We start from the raw sequence: 15,092 nt of genomic DNA on the forward strand, positions 1-15,092 counted from the left end.
TACATATGGAGAGTATCAATCGCATACGTATCGCATACATAAACAGACACATACATACAAAAGTTATCTACATTATTTTCATTCTTTCTTGATATATTTAATTGTCAACGCAAACCAAGTAAATCATAGGTATATATTATGCGATAAAATAGAAAATGAAGGAATTAAGCTGATAAATACTAAATTGTTTGCAATAAGTCACACAGTTTGGATACAAAAGACAATGAAGTTTGGATACAAAAGACAATGACATGAAGTCGCATGAGTCATTCATTAAATTAATTATTTAATATTTTTAATCATTCAATAGTGTTTAGAAACTCACAAATTATTGTTTTTATGATTATAAACTGTATATGTACACTCCAAAATACTCTTTTTATAGCTTAGGCTGCAGTTGAAAAGAAGACTTGCTTCCCCTTGCTTTCTTACTAAAAATAAATTATTCACATTACAAATTGAGTAATAGAAAACCTTGATTGTTTTTATGTATTTGTATAACATAAATGTTACTTTATGTTATGTATTTATATAACATAACATATGTTAGGTATCTATATACCATAACATATGTTAGGTATTTATATAGGGTGTTCATTAATTATTGTCGGGGTTTCCGTACCTCATAACTTTCGAATAAAAAATATTACTTAAAAACCGATTACGTATTCGTAAATTACAACTCAAAGAATTTCATTAATGATATTAAAGTGTAAAGATTGCACAATTTGCACTTTGTAGGCATTCAGCTGAAGGCGATTATGTATTCGTAAATTAAAACTCAAAGAATTTCATTAATGATATTAAAGTGTAAAGATTGCACAATTTGCACTTTGTAGGCATTCAGCTGAATGCGATTATGTATTCGTAAATTACAACCAAAGAATTTTATAAATTATATTAAAAAGATTAATGAATTTGCACATGGCTGCCCTTCGTGGCTCGTAACACATCGAGATGAAATTCGATTTCCCTCCAAGTGTTCTCCAGCATTTGTGGGGTAACATTTTGGATCGCAGTAACAATTCTGTGCTTCAGTTAATCAAGGTAGGGCACAGGGGTCTTGTACACAATGTTCTTGAGAAACCCCCATAGAAAGAAGTCCAGCAGTGTTATATCTGGTGATCTCGGAGGCCCTGGGATTGGTCCACCTCTTCGCATTGTTGCCACGTAAAATTCTTTGCGTTGTAATTTACGAATACATAATCACCTTCAGCTGAATCCCTACAAAGTGCAAATTGTGCAAGCTTTACACTTCAAAATGATTAATGAAATTCTTTGAGTTGTAATTTACGAATACATAATTGGGTTTTGCGTAATATATTTTATTCGAAAGTTATGAAGTACGGAAACCCCGACAATAATTAATGAACACCCTGTATACCATAACATATGTCATGTATTTATATAACATAAATGTTACTTTAGAAACAAAATGAACTTAGCATCTGATAAAACCATCTTAATAGTCTTCTTTAATATTGATTTATTTTAGATATTCCAATGGTTTTTTTTTTAAATATATTTAATAAAAAATCACTTTCATGCTGAAAAAAATACTATTTATTGCTAAATTTTGAATCAAAAAAAAAAGGTACTATTCAGTAAGAATAAAAGTTTTATGTAAAATAAAATAAAATAAAGATATAAATATAATTATAATAAGTAGTAAATTTTTTAACAAAAATTACTTTCATCATAAATGGATAAGTAGGCGGGAAATGATATTATAAGAGAAAGACGAATTAGTATTCATATATTTTGAGATATTAATTAATCAAACTTGATGTGACAATGGCCTTAATTAGCGGTATTTCAAATAAAATATGATGCTGGAATAACCTCAAAAACTTCAATCCTATAATAACCTCAATCATGCCATTCCTAGGAAAATTTTTTAATAATAAGAAATTTAAAGTAATTCAGTATCCTTTTACATAATTTTTAAAATATGACAAAATAAAACTAAAAGGATAATTCAGTTTAACAAGCAAATTCAATAAAAAAATTTTTTTTCAAAGACACTGAAACTGTTAAATAAATCTTACACATTCTTCTTCCATAAAAATTATGCATTCTGGTCACCTATTTTTACTTTCATATATATCAAAATTTGTACACAATGATACCTTTTTTATGTTTATCATCATTCAGAAATGATCACATTTTTTAAATGAAATTTTATGTGTTCATTCTGTCCAATCAACTGATACAAATTTGTTCAAAATAATGCAAATAACATTCCTTTCATTTGTTGTTCATGAAGTCATTTATCAGCATCCATCTATAACATTACTCCAGAGAATTCCCTTCTCATTTTTCTCCGAAAAGCGAGAATTTATTTTGCCATTCTAACAGCTCGAAGGCTGATAAAATTGATATTAGAGTAATTGTTTGGAGAATGATCAAATCTTGATCATTTCTGCAATCTGCAGACATATCGATCATACGAACTAGATTTAGGTCAAACTATTACATATACGGGGAATCTAACTATAATCCAGCATTTATCTACTTACACAATTGCTGCAATCTTCGGATTTTTTATTCAAACATACGGTTTACATGTTCTATTGTCTTACTTATTTATTGATTTAATATCCTGTTATGAAAATTTAAATATTAAAAGATTAATCTCACTTTTTTGTCTTTTGTCACATATAGATTTTGTGTTTTGCATTTCTATTCTTTTTTATTACTATTTTGTTCCTATAAGAGTGGTTATTTTATTAAAAAAAATATTTTTATATTCAGTTTGCAATCCTTTTATTCTAATAATCACATTTTGAAGCATTAAAGAAAATTTCAGCCTTACAGTAAATATTGCATGCAATAGGTTTTATTAATATTTTTTTTTTATTATTATTATTAGAGCTTCCAAAATAGACAAACAATATAATAAAAGGGTTTATTTCGATTTTTTTGATAATGACATCTGAAAAATTTTTTAGGCTTCCGAAGACTGCAATTTGCTCAAAATTTGTAGTGCCGTGTAATTAATGAATATTCTTGATTTATTTCCAGGAATTCTAAATTAGGATTTGGGATTTTAGAACTTCAATAAACAATAAACCCCTTTTGAATTAAACATCGAATATTTTGAATAATAAATTAAACCACTGACGGCTGAATTCGTTAATCAGACAATAGGATTAGCACTTCGTTGCGACAATAACTAAAATACTTGTCTTAGAATGCATGTAAGAATTTTTCATGCTATTTTAAGTATAAATATTATGCTTTCAACGGTGTTCCTTTTCTGGTCATTGATTTAATGAATGATTTGGTCCATTATATATATATATATATATATATATATATATATATATAATATATATATAATATATATATAATATATATATATATATATATATATATATATATATATATATATATATATATATATATATATATATATATATATATATATATATATATATATATATATATATATATATATATATATATATATATATATATATATATTATATATATATATATATATATATATATTATATATATATATATATATATATATATATATATATATATATATATATATATATATATATATATATATATATATATATATATATATATATATATATATATATATATATATATATATATATATATATATATATATAAATGAGCAAGATAATCTATTAGTATTATAGAAACTGAGGTCCCTTTAAGTAGATTCCTAGCAGAAAGATATTTTCCTCCAACGTATGCCTGACAAGTTGAAAGAAAAAGTTGCTAATTATTAGATTTTTAGCAGCATTTTAGTTAATTAAAAGTTAATCCAAATATTAATTGCTTAAAAGCAAAATTAATTCTATGCTTATTATATATTATCTTTATGGTTTCTAATTGCTATTTCTATTGTTTATTTAACCACTGTAATTTAAATAGTTGTAAAGATAATATACATTTTAAAATAAAATTGTATAATTAAAATTTAATACACCATTAACACATACTTTGTTATAAATTATTAATATATGTTATAGTATATAAAAATGTGTAGCTGATAAAGGTTTTATATGAAATAATTTGAATAATTTTAATTCGTCTAATAATTTGCTGAGTCATTTGATTGGAAAAATTACAGTTCTGAAAATGTAGAAATAATCAAAATGTGTTATATTAACAGAATATAACATACCATTATATTTACGTTTCAAATTAATAATATTTATTCAGAAAATAATAAATTCTTAAAGTTTAGAATTAAAATTCTATATATTTCAAGAAAAAAATGTATAATAAATTGAAAGATGCTTAAAAGCATTAATATAGAAAAAAAGTAATTGCCTGAATTCTTGGATTTTAAGAGAATGATAGAGCTTACACGATAATATCCTCCAAAATTAATGTTTATTATTAATGTTATCCTTTTTTTTTTTGTCATTTAAAGAAATCATTTCATTTGAAGTATAAAGTGAAGTACAATGTAATGTTTGTACAAGATAGTTTTAATATAAAATAAATGCAGTAGATGTTGAAGCTCACAATAACGCATGGTTGTGTTTTGAAATATCTGCTTTAAGTAAGTTCAAATGTTTTAAAATTTGAAAATGATGAAAACTAATTATTTTTCAAAATATTTACATCAATTTATTATTTTTTATCAGAGGATTCCAATTAAATGCATTCTTATAAACTTACATATTCTGAATAAAACACATCATGAAAAGCAAACAAAAGCAAATCCTATCAAATGGCAGCATTTTCCTGAAATAAAAGATAAATTATCATTAGATAGTGCAACAGTTGAAGTGAGATATTTTTAAAGTTACGAATATTTGTTAATGCATCAGCGTTAATATGACTAAAATACTAAGGAAAATATAAAATCATTTGTAAAGTGGAAGTTCAATCAATTTACATTATACAGAAAATCTCCTTATTTACGCTAAATATGGAACAAATTTTGAATTATAAAACATTATTGTATTTAAAACAATGCAAGTATTGTGAAGGAAGTATTTGGAGGTGCTATTTGGAACCTGATTTCTATGACAGCTCTAATTAGTTTAGCTGTTTTCGAACGTTGGTCTAAATGGATTCGTTCGAAGGCGGAAAAGGTACACAATCAACACACCTAATGTATTCAAACATATTTAAATTGCTGACATCTGATTTGCTGAAAGTAATATTATGCAGGTAACATACTAATTAAGTGTATAAAGATGGCTATATGTTGTAATTATTGATTCAGGAGATTCTAAGAAATACAATTCTATGGCATAATAACTGATATCGGTTTTGTTTTAATTCAACAAGTGAAATAAAGGTATTTTAAAACAGAAATAGTTTTCTTTTCAGGGTTTCGATTTAATACGCTTTACAAAACTACTGTTCAATATCATACCATTTCTGCTAATTGATCTAGTTTTGGCAGATTATTAAGAACAATGCTTAAAACGTACAATGAGATAAGTAGTTAAGTTAGTGTGCAGCATATTGTTAGAAATATTGATTAATTTATAAACTAATCAACTCAAAACATTAAGAAATTCTATTCTAAGCATAGCATGAATAAAAGCTCAATATAATTTAATAATAATACATCATTTCATTTCTTGATTACCGAAAAATAATAGTAAAAACGATTTAAACTTTATTTTTTAAATTTATTGCGTAGAATTTTTTTTTTCTCCTGTGCTAAGAACAATAAATAAAAGTGCATTACACTGAAATGTTAGATACCAAAGACCATGGAAAACAGCTGAATAGCTGAAGCAGGTTGTTAAATCAAATTTCAAGTTAAATCGTTTAGACATAAGCTCAAATTTAATCAAATTTCAAATTGTCAAATTTCGGGACAGAATGATGGATAATAATATATATCTAAGTACCGGTATGTATAAGTTGTTAAATCAATAGACAATAACACGGTTTTCAAACCGAGTTATTGAATTTACCTTAAAATGTTTTTTTCATCGCATATCTGTATGAGTTCTAATAGAAATCTTTCCCATGACTTCATAAGTCATTAAAAGTGCAATTGCATAGTTCATTTATTTTCAAAATTTCATCGTTTTGTAATTTCTCTTTTGTATTCGTCTGATAAACTACATCGATTTAGACAAAATTCCTAAATACTTCTTCATGAGCTTTCGACAATGGAAGAAAATCAAGCGGTTATGCGATGAAACAAAAAAAAAGTGATTTCAACTTCAGGGCAATAATGAAATCTATAATATTGAATTAGGCTAAACATATTCTTATAAAATTATAGAAATTCAGGAAAAATGTTCACAGCTATATAATTGTCATCATTAAAATACATTTTTGAAAGCTTTTAAGTTTTCGTTTTTGCGTAGTTATATTTTCGGACGTTATCACAAAGAAATACCATAGTTCGCTTAATTTTTCTTAAATTAAAATTAAAATTTAATTTCAAGATTTTCGTTTCAGAAAGCACATTTCCATCTCCCAAGGAGTATGTGTGCTAAACTGCATGGTTCAGTCTGGCGTGTAGAGTGCCAACTCAAACATTCATTTTTATTGTTCGTTTATATAGAAATTGAAATTTATTTGCTTCTATAATCTTGGGCAAATTTTCGCTTTTCAACTCTAGATTGCATTAAAAGAATTTCCTTGTTTATGTTTCTGTCTGAAACCCAGATATATATATTTTAGCTGCATTTTGAATCGAAGTATAACATGCAGATTATTTAGAAACTTCGTAATTTATTTTGATAAACTTAAATATACTTGTAGTATAATCAAATCTAATTTCAGTTAAGAAAACATATCTTGCATTTTTGCTGCATTATAAAAATAATTTAATTAAATTAATGCATATGTGAATTAATATGTTTATCCAGAAATGTTTCCGTATTTCAAAATGAACGAGACTAAAAACTTAACAGCCGATGCCCTAAATTATAAAAAAATAAGGCATGTAACAATCACTTAAAATGTATTGATTTACATATGCACGTCAGTGAAATTTTATTTCCTACAAATCAGTGCTCATCACATTTAATTGATTAAAAATATTACAAATAAAAATTATGGTACTTCAAGTATTAGTAATGAAAAATTAAAATGAAATAAATACTAAAATATTTTTTGGTTACTTCAAGTTTAATCCAAAGCTTAAAATTATTCAAATAAAAGAATTAGATCTGTCTGTTTTTATGCCATTTTTACATCGCTTTTTTAAAAATAATTTTCATAGTTTAATATGGAATAAATAATAGAAACATTCATGTTGCTTTTTTGCGAAATGCATTTTAACTGTGAGAATTCAAAATTGAAAAGCAATAGACAATACTTAGTTGGTTCATTTAGGCGTTAAATGTTAGTTCAAGAAACATTTAAGACTCCTAAAATTATAATATATGCCAAAAGTTACGCTTAATAACGCTATTTGTAATTTAAAGGTATTCAGATGGACTAGTGTTAAATGAAAATTCAACAATTTAGATATATTAATAAAAATGTCTCATAATAATAAGAAAGATTTATTATATAGTATTGACGAAAATTTTTTTTGAAAAATGTCTCAGTAATAACAACTAATTGTAATCTCGGATAAAAGTGAACATTATGTTTAAATTTCACAAAAATGGATTCATTTATCTTCAGATAACATTCAAATATAATAAATTTAAATACATTTGATTAAGTAATTAGTTTTTAAATACATTCGTAAACATCTAAAAATTTTTATTCGGAATAATTCTAAGATTGATAAATCAAGATTTCAATTATCAATATATATATATATATATATATATATATATATATATATATATATATATATATATATATATATATATATATATATATATATATATATATATATATATTATATGTGTGTGTGTGTGTAAAATCATAATGATTCAGAGGTGATCTTTGAACTTATAAATAAAATAATATTAATTAAAGTAATTAAACTTAAATAAATAAAGTAATTTCATTATTGTTGTTTGACTTAAGGTATTTTTTAGATAAATTAAAAAATGAAATATTATACATTTCGTAGTATATGACTGATTTTTTCCAGCATCTGGGAATGCACGTGTAGTACCTGATATCTAATAATTAAAAATAGAAATGGAAATATATCAGAACACAGCAAAATCCCAAGACTTTTCCTTAGTTTGTTTTCCTCGCTAATGATAGAAATATTTAAAATTCTCAAAATAGAATAATGACTCGTAAGTATAGGTTACAAATGAAGTAAGTACCACTATCATGATTTAAAAAAAATATATAAGTTAAAAAAAATGAGAAGAATTTTTTTGATTTGTGAAACGAAGTAAATATCTTTGACCTAGAAAATTTAGTGAAAATGAAATTATACTGAAACTGATTTTCAGCTTGCTATTAAATTGGCGATTTTGAAATTTATGCGCTTTCCATTTCCATTTTTCAATAATTCAATGTTTCTTTCAAACTTCTATTAAACAATGTAGCACTTATTAACTTCAAATCGTTCATACAAAACTTAAAAATTGTTTGGATTGAATCATATCGATCATATAACCTATAGAAGTATAAGAAGCTAAATCCATGTCTTCATTTAGTCTTTTCTTCAGATACCTACCTGTTTCTACAGTAATTAAAAAAAATACTTGTTATTAATAAAATTTAATTTTTTACTATGAAAACTTACTAGATTACTTGACGGCAATCTTTTCTTACTCTACAGATTTCTGAAATAGTAGAGTACGTTAAATGAGGCCATTTTAATTGATTTCTTATTAACATTTTAAAAAAGCAATGGAGACATAAAAGAAACTTCTCCTTACCTTTTTAGAAAAATTTTAAGAAACGGAAGAAATTCTATTTACAAAACTAGTAATTCTCAATTAATAAAGAGAAAGAACAACATTAAATAATCCTCTTTCATGATTAGAATAAGGCTAACTATGGCTAAAAACAGGTGTTCTTGACAAGCATTTACTTGAAATAATTAAAAGCTGCAAGATGTACAATTTTTCTCCAGAATCTAATTTCTCCAGACGTTAAAAGAAATTAGGAAATTTCGGAGTAATTATTTGACATCCCGCAGCAATTTAAAGTTGATGTCTTTGTGGAAATACAAATTCTAGTGTATCATTATGACTGTTAGCTGCCCTTTGCTGTCTGCATGCTTTGTGCTCAAGCTCATTTCTCTTTTACATGTTGCATTGCATAAGACGATTAAAGACTCCGATTTATTAATTACGTATTTGAATATCTAATGTATATGATAGCTTTAAAAAAATCAAAAATTTATAAATTGAAATTCTTGACATTCATGGGCAAACGAACGTGCATATATTAATTATATTTTGAAAAAAAAATTTGGAGATTGAATCAAGACATGTAAACAGAAATCCTAAAATATAAAATCTTTATGCACTTTATAACTCAATTGTTTACCCCATTCGTTACAGATGTCCCAATCAATGCATTTTTGTATTTTAATACTTTTAATATTGCATATAAAAATATTTAAGCATGTAGTGAATTCGATTAAAATATGTGATGTAAGGGAAATGGATTGAATATGTAATTATATATTAATATCATGATTGTCAATCGGTGTTTGGATACAGTACTAATTTTAGAAATTTGTTATAAAACCAGTATTTAATTATTTTTATATAAATTGTTTTGAGTAATTGTCTTTCTATGGCTGAAAATTTGAAACATTGAAGCAGTATGAAAGTATTAGTGGACTTATTTATGTATCTTTTGTTCCAATTAGCAAAAAATGCCCATTCGTATGATACCATTCAAAATATTGAGTAGCAATGCAAATATTCGTACAGTATTGTTTGCTAATATGAATGTAATCATGCAATTCATATGATTTTTAAATATTTACATTATTTTATCTGCGTTATATACAAAAAAAAAAAACTCACTTTGGATTGATAATTTAAAAACCAAATTTTGGGTTTTTTTAATCATTATTATACAAGGTGGACAATATTAAAACTCCCCTACTCTGAGCTCTCTATACACCGAACTACTCAGTGTAAAGGGTCTAAAATTGTTGAACATACTATTCAAGGCTTGGAGAAACGGATTATGCTAAAAAGTAAATAGTTCCAAAGACACCGACAGATGGTGCTGTACAATAGAAAATATGCTGAAAAGACACAAATAATCACAAAAAAACCGCATGCATTATGGAATATTTTCTTTCTAATTTCTATTGCAAATATGAAAGATAAAAAAGTGAAGAAACTGAGACTGCCATTGTAACTGCAATTTGACTCTGTAAGCACAAAACTTTGCATAAACCCTTGGTTTGCTGCTTTTGCTCTACTCATAATGCTGGGAAAATGTCACTCTTATCAGCGATAGCTTCGAGATTTGCTTGTGAAGTTGTTTTAAGAAAGCAAAGGAAATATTTCAGGTGCATTTCCAGACTTGAGATTTTACGTAGAGAACCAGGAAAATGCTATTGTACCCCAAGTTCCAATGTCTTGATTCAATTAGATTTATGCTAGACGGAGCGGCTCCACACATTGGACTCTGTATACAGAAGTTCCTTTGGCAATATTTTACTAATGATAGAGTAATCAGCTAAACATTTCTTGCAACCTAACCATCTCGTTCTACACACCTTAATCCCTGTCACTTTTCGCTTTGGGGATACTTAAAAATATCTTATTTATCGAGGACATCATGTAACCTTAGCAGATTTGAAAGACAATATCACTCTGCATGTGAGAAGCGTTTCAGTCGACCAATTACGATTCACAATTGAACAAGCTGTCCACAGAGAATGCAGATTTTACATCTGGAAGAAGGGAACCATCTTAAGCAGTTTTCCCTTGCATAGATAATGTCCTTGTGATTGAATGTTTGGTATGTTTGTATAAAATGTGATTTTGTGCATTTTGAGTCTTTTCAGCATATTTTTTTGTTGTACATCGTCATCTATCGGTGTTTCCCGAACTATTTTTTTCGTGTAATCCATCTCCCCATGTCTTTAAAAGTATGTTCACCAATTTTGGAGCTTTTATACTGAGTAATTCGCTGTATAGAGAGCTCAGAGTAGCGGTGTTTCAATTTTCATCACCTTGTATATTCCTACCAGGGCATTGTTCTGATTACAAAGTGCTCATGTTATTTTATCCTGTTGATTATATGTGCGATTTTTTTTTTATCTCAGCTTATTTTAATTTTCATGTCTATTGATATTTTAAATTTTTTTTATAATTATTTTTGTTGAAAATTTATATTTAAACTACCATCTTGCCCATAGATTAAGAATAATTCAGAACCACACGGGAATTGAACTCTAAAGTAAACATTTAACCTGTGGGATCATTACACACCTCTTCAAGAATAAATGAAAATACAAGATGCGAGTGTATCACGAGATGTCACAATGACGAGAGTGTAAGAAAGCGTCCTTTAAGAAATGATAGTAAAGAAGTGAAATTTTTCTGAAGCATTATATAAACTGCTTAGTGCCATAATATTCATTACATAGGGGGCACGTGGGAAGAATTTTTATCTGGTAGAATAATTGATTGTCTGAAATGTGGATGTACTCAGATGGAAGTATCCGAGAAAATTCGAATAATCCAAACTGTCATCTATATTTTTTGGCAACGATTGCAAGATTTTGGAAATGTCAGTAGTCGTTACAGTAATCCCCAAGTTAAAATGCAGAATAACTACCGGTATTTGTCAGTAATTGCCAAAGGAGGCCCATGAAGTACAGCGTCAGACCTGTTCGTCAGCTATCTTCAGCCACAGGTCTGGCAGTTTCAAAGCAACCGTGTACCGACTTATCAGATGGTGTTCGGTTCTCAGGCAACTCACTGTGGTCAGCAGTTAGCCTGGGGTAGAGAATATGCAATATGTAAATCGTTACAGTGCGCTTTTGAAATTTTTTCCGACGAGTCCAGATTTATCCAGATCCAGGTGGTCCATATTTAGTCTAATTTCAAATGGATAATGTGAGGGGCCCGTTAGAACCAAGAGAACATCATTGAATAACCGTTTGGAATGGAATTATTCTGGGATCCAGAACAAATCTGTATGTTCAAATCAGAACTATGTTGCTCCACATTTATCGAGACATAATTCTAAAACAACATGTACATTTGTTTAGTCATGAAATGAATGCATTCAGTCTGAGGATATCTTTTATATGGAATAGCCAGCATTCTACCCTGACTTAAATTTGATAGTAAATGTGCGGGATATATTAGGCCGACGAGTTGCAAGCCATCAACCACCTCCTGCATGTGTACCAGAACTTCAGAGAGCATTGCTTGTTAAGTGAAGTGATCTTCCCCAAACCAGCTCTATAATTTGATACCCAGCATGCACTATATGGTCCGTATTTCGTCGTCTGTCAGATATATAATGTATTAATCACATAGTAACCATGTAAAATTAAGTTTCTGTAAGAGGGATATTTTTTGTAATTATTCTGGGGAGCAAAAATTGGAGTTGTTTTAATGATATAATATAAACACCCTCTTTTTGGTTCTTTATCTTTTATTTAATAAATGTTCTTTATGCATAAGTCACTTTCGTTTGATTTCTGAACATTTATTTGTCGGGTCAGACAGTGCCACTAATTTAAGAGCATGAGATTATTTTTGGCTTGCCTTTTGGTACTCTACTTTTTCCTTCTTTTCAAAACACCAATACGGATCCATCTTTCTTTTGATAATTATAAGTATACTTCTTATACTTTTCAGTTTTTTTTAAAGTCATGAATCACTTTTTTACTTTTATCTTTTATATTTGCCCATCCATACTGATTGGCAGTACTTTTAATTCCAAATGCTATTATAGACAGTGATTACAAATCTGAAATTAAATATATTTTTTTGGAGAGGACAAGTAATCATTTCATTTCAGTAATTTAAAATATGAATCGTTCGACAGGAATATTTAATACTTTCTATGCCATGCTGTTCGGATATATTGATTTCACAGAATTACTTAAAAAGTCCTGAGCTTTGGTATTCCTTACATAACATATTTTTTCTTTATTCATACGTAAATATGGCACAGAAAAATTATTTATTCTGTCATTTTTTGTTATATTCATTTCAAATCAAAATATTATACATAAATAGTGATCTTAAATCACGGTTCTATAAAATTTTAGAGAAAAATTACCAGAATTTCCGAGACGTTTATAATATATGCAAATATTATGGTATTTTAAAATTAAATGATTGTTACTGAAACTTATTAAAGACATTGATTGCCAACGATTATTGCCTCTTCATGAAACAACAAACATTAATATAATCATCAAGCAACCATTTATTAAATGTACCAATTTATTTAAAAATGATTTTTATCATTAAATTATGGATTTATTTCTCGCTATCACTAATGACTAATCACATTGATAAAAAAAACTTTTTTAATAAATTCTCTACTTTGAAACGAATAGAGATATAAAGCCTAGATTTATTATTAAACTTTAACGGAAATATTCTTTTCAGATTTAAAGTGGAAGGAGGAAATTTGTCCCCAACAGCAACTAAACTAATCTAATGTTTGACACTTCAGTCAAAATTAGTAATGATCACGCCTCAAGAATTTATGTGATAGGGAACATTTTAGGCTGTCGATTTTAAGTGATTCTGTCTGCCAAACTCACTAATGACTTTTACCCATGCCCTTCTTCAAGGTCTGCCTTTCCTGAACCCGCTCCTTATTATTTAAGCAAATCAGTGAAAATGGCTCCATTTAAGCATCAAGGATTTTAAGCACACTTTGCTTCCCACCCTACATAAAATGACATGACAGCAAGTGGTTTCAAAAATATTGAAATTTTATATCCATCGTCCATGAATGAGCATAGAACAAATAAAGGGAATTTGAATTTTGAGTTCATGAACTGTAGAATCTAGATGAACAGAATAGCTCGAGAGAATCAAATTAGAAATTTTGAAGATATTTTATACTTTTACACATTGATCTGGAGATTTTATTAAAAGAAAATACTGATATGTATCATCCATTTATGCAAACTACCGAAACATGTTATGCAGCAGTAATCCAATTAAATGAAGAAGTGATTGAACATGGTATTACTTTATAAATGCTAAGGAACTATAATTATTGCTGAACTCCATGGGACGATTCAAGGCCGTAACTGATGTGAATGTTTATCCAAATAAGTATTAACTGTTAAAAGTGAGCATTTTTGAATGTCCTTATTTCTATGCTTCATTTTATTGTTTTATTACTGCTATTGCAATACAAATATTACAAAATAATGTTAGTAAATTTCTGATAAAATTATTTTGAAAATGTTATGTATCTTTATGGTATTTTAGCTAGCAAATTTACTTTCAGGTACCTGAAAAGTAAAAGAAAAAAATGCTTTATTTCCAAAAGACTTCTCCAATTTGGGGCAATATTATATATGTCTGTATTTAAAGTATTGTTAAACGGATAATTAATACTAATTCATATAAAACAATATTCACGTTAAATTTTGGGATTTTTTAAATAAAATTGAAATATTCATGGAAGGAATGACATAAAATAATATTTAGTAAACAGCATATGATGTTAAGCCCGATATATTTGCATTCTCATAGAGTTCATGCGAGCCGAATTCTATAAATTTTTCTGACAACCTTCAGCTCAGACTTTATTTCTATGTGCCATTATCTCCCCTTGGTAGCTTTTCGCACTGATGAGCATTCTGAAAACAATAGTTCGTTCATAGAAAAACATAGCTGTAAAGTACTGTTTGTTTTCTTTTGTGCTAATAGGATTTGGAAAACCTGTATAAAGCTAATAAATATTATTGTCACTTTTTCTTCACTTGTCACTTCTCTTCCTACTAGTTTTTGCCAAATGTAGATTTTCCATTCTTCCCATACGCAATCATAATCTTGAACACTGTGCCTCATCAGACACTAAAAAAATAATAAAAAATAAATACATATATTAAATTTAAATGCACATAAGAATGGATTGTGAAAGAAACAGTAAAATAAAATAAAACATGAGAAATTAAAAATATTAAATTTGATATCTTGTGCATAGAACGTCTTTTGAACTGTTGGAAATTCATAACACTCAATATAAAGCTGATTTGTTACTTTCAGTAATTGTTTAAAACGCAAATA

At 27.2% G+C, this 15,092-nt stretch overlaps 1 long non-coding RNA gene across 1 annotated transcript in view; it reads right to left on the bottom strand.

Moving 5' to 3' along the window:
- Positions 1 to 331: 331 nt before the first annotated feature.
- The window catches only part of LOC129962066 (uncharacterized), a 33,198-nt gene continuing 18,437 nt past the window's right edge, over positions 332 to 15,092 (bottom strand). The window contains exons 2-4 of the long non-coding RNA XR_008783876.1: positions 14,595 to 14,879; positions 4,672 to 4,737; positions 332 to 431 (exon numbers count right to left, since the gene is read on the bottom strand). This is a non-coding gene — a long non-coding RNA (uncharacterized LOC129962066). The remainder of the gene's footprint in view (positions 432 to 4,671; positions 4,738 to 14,594; positions 14,880 to 15,092) is intronic.

The sequence above is a fragment of the Argiope bruennichi genome, chromosome 2 (genome assembly GCF_947563725.1).
Source record: "Argiope bruennichi chromosome 2, qqArgBrue1.1, whole genome shotgun sequence".
NCBI classification, from domain to species: Eukaryota; Metazoa; Arthropoda; class Arachnida; order Araneae; family Araneidae; genus Argiope; species Argiope bruennichi.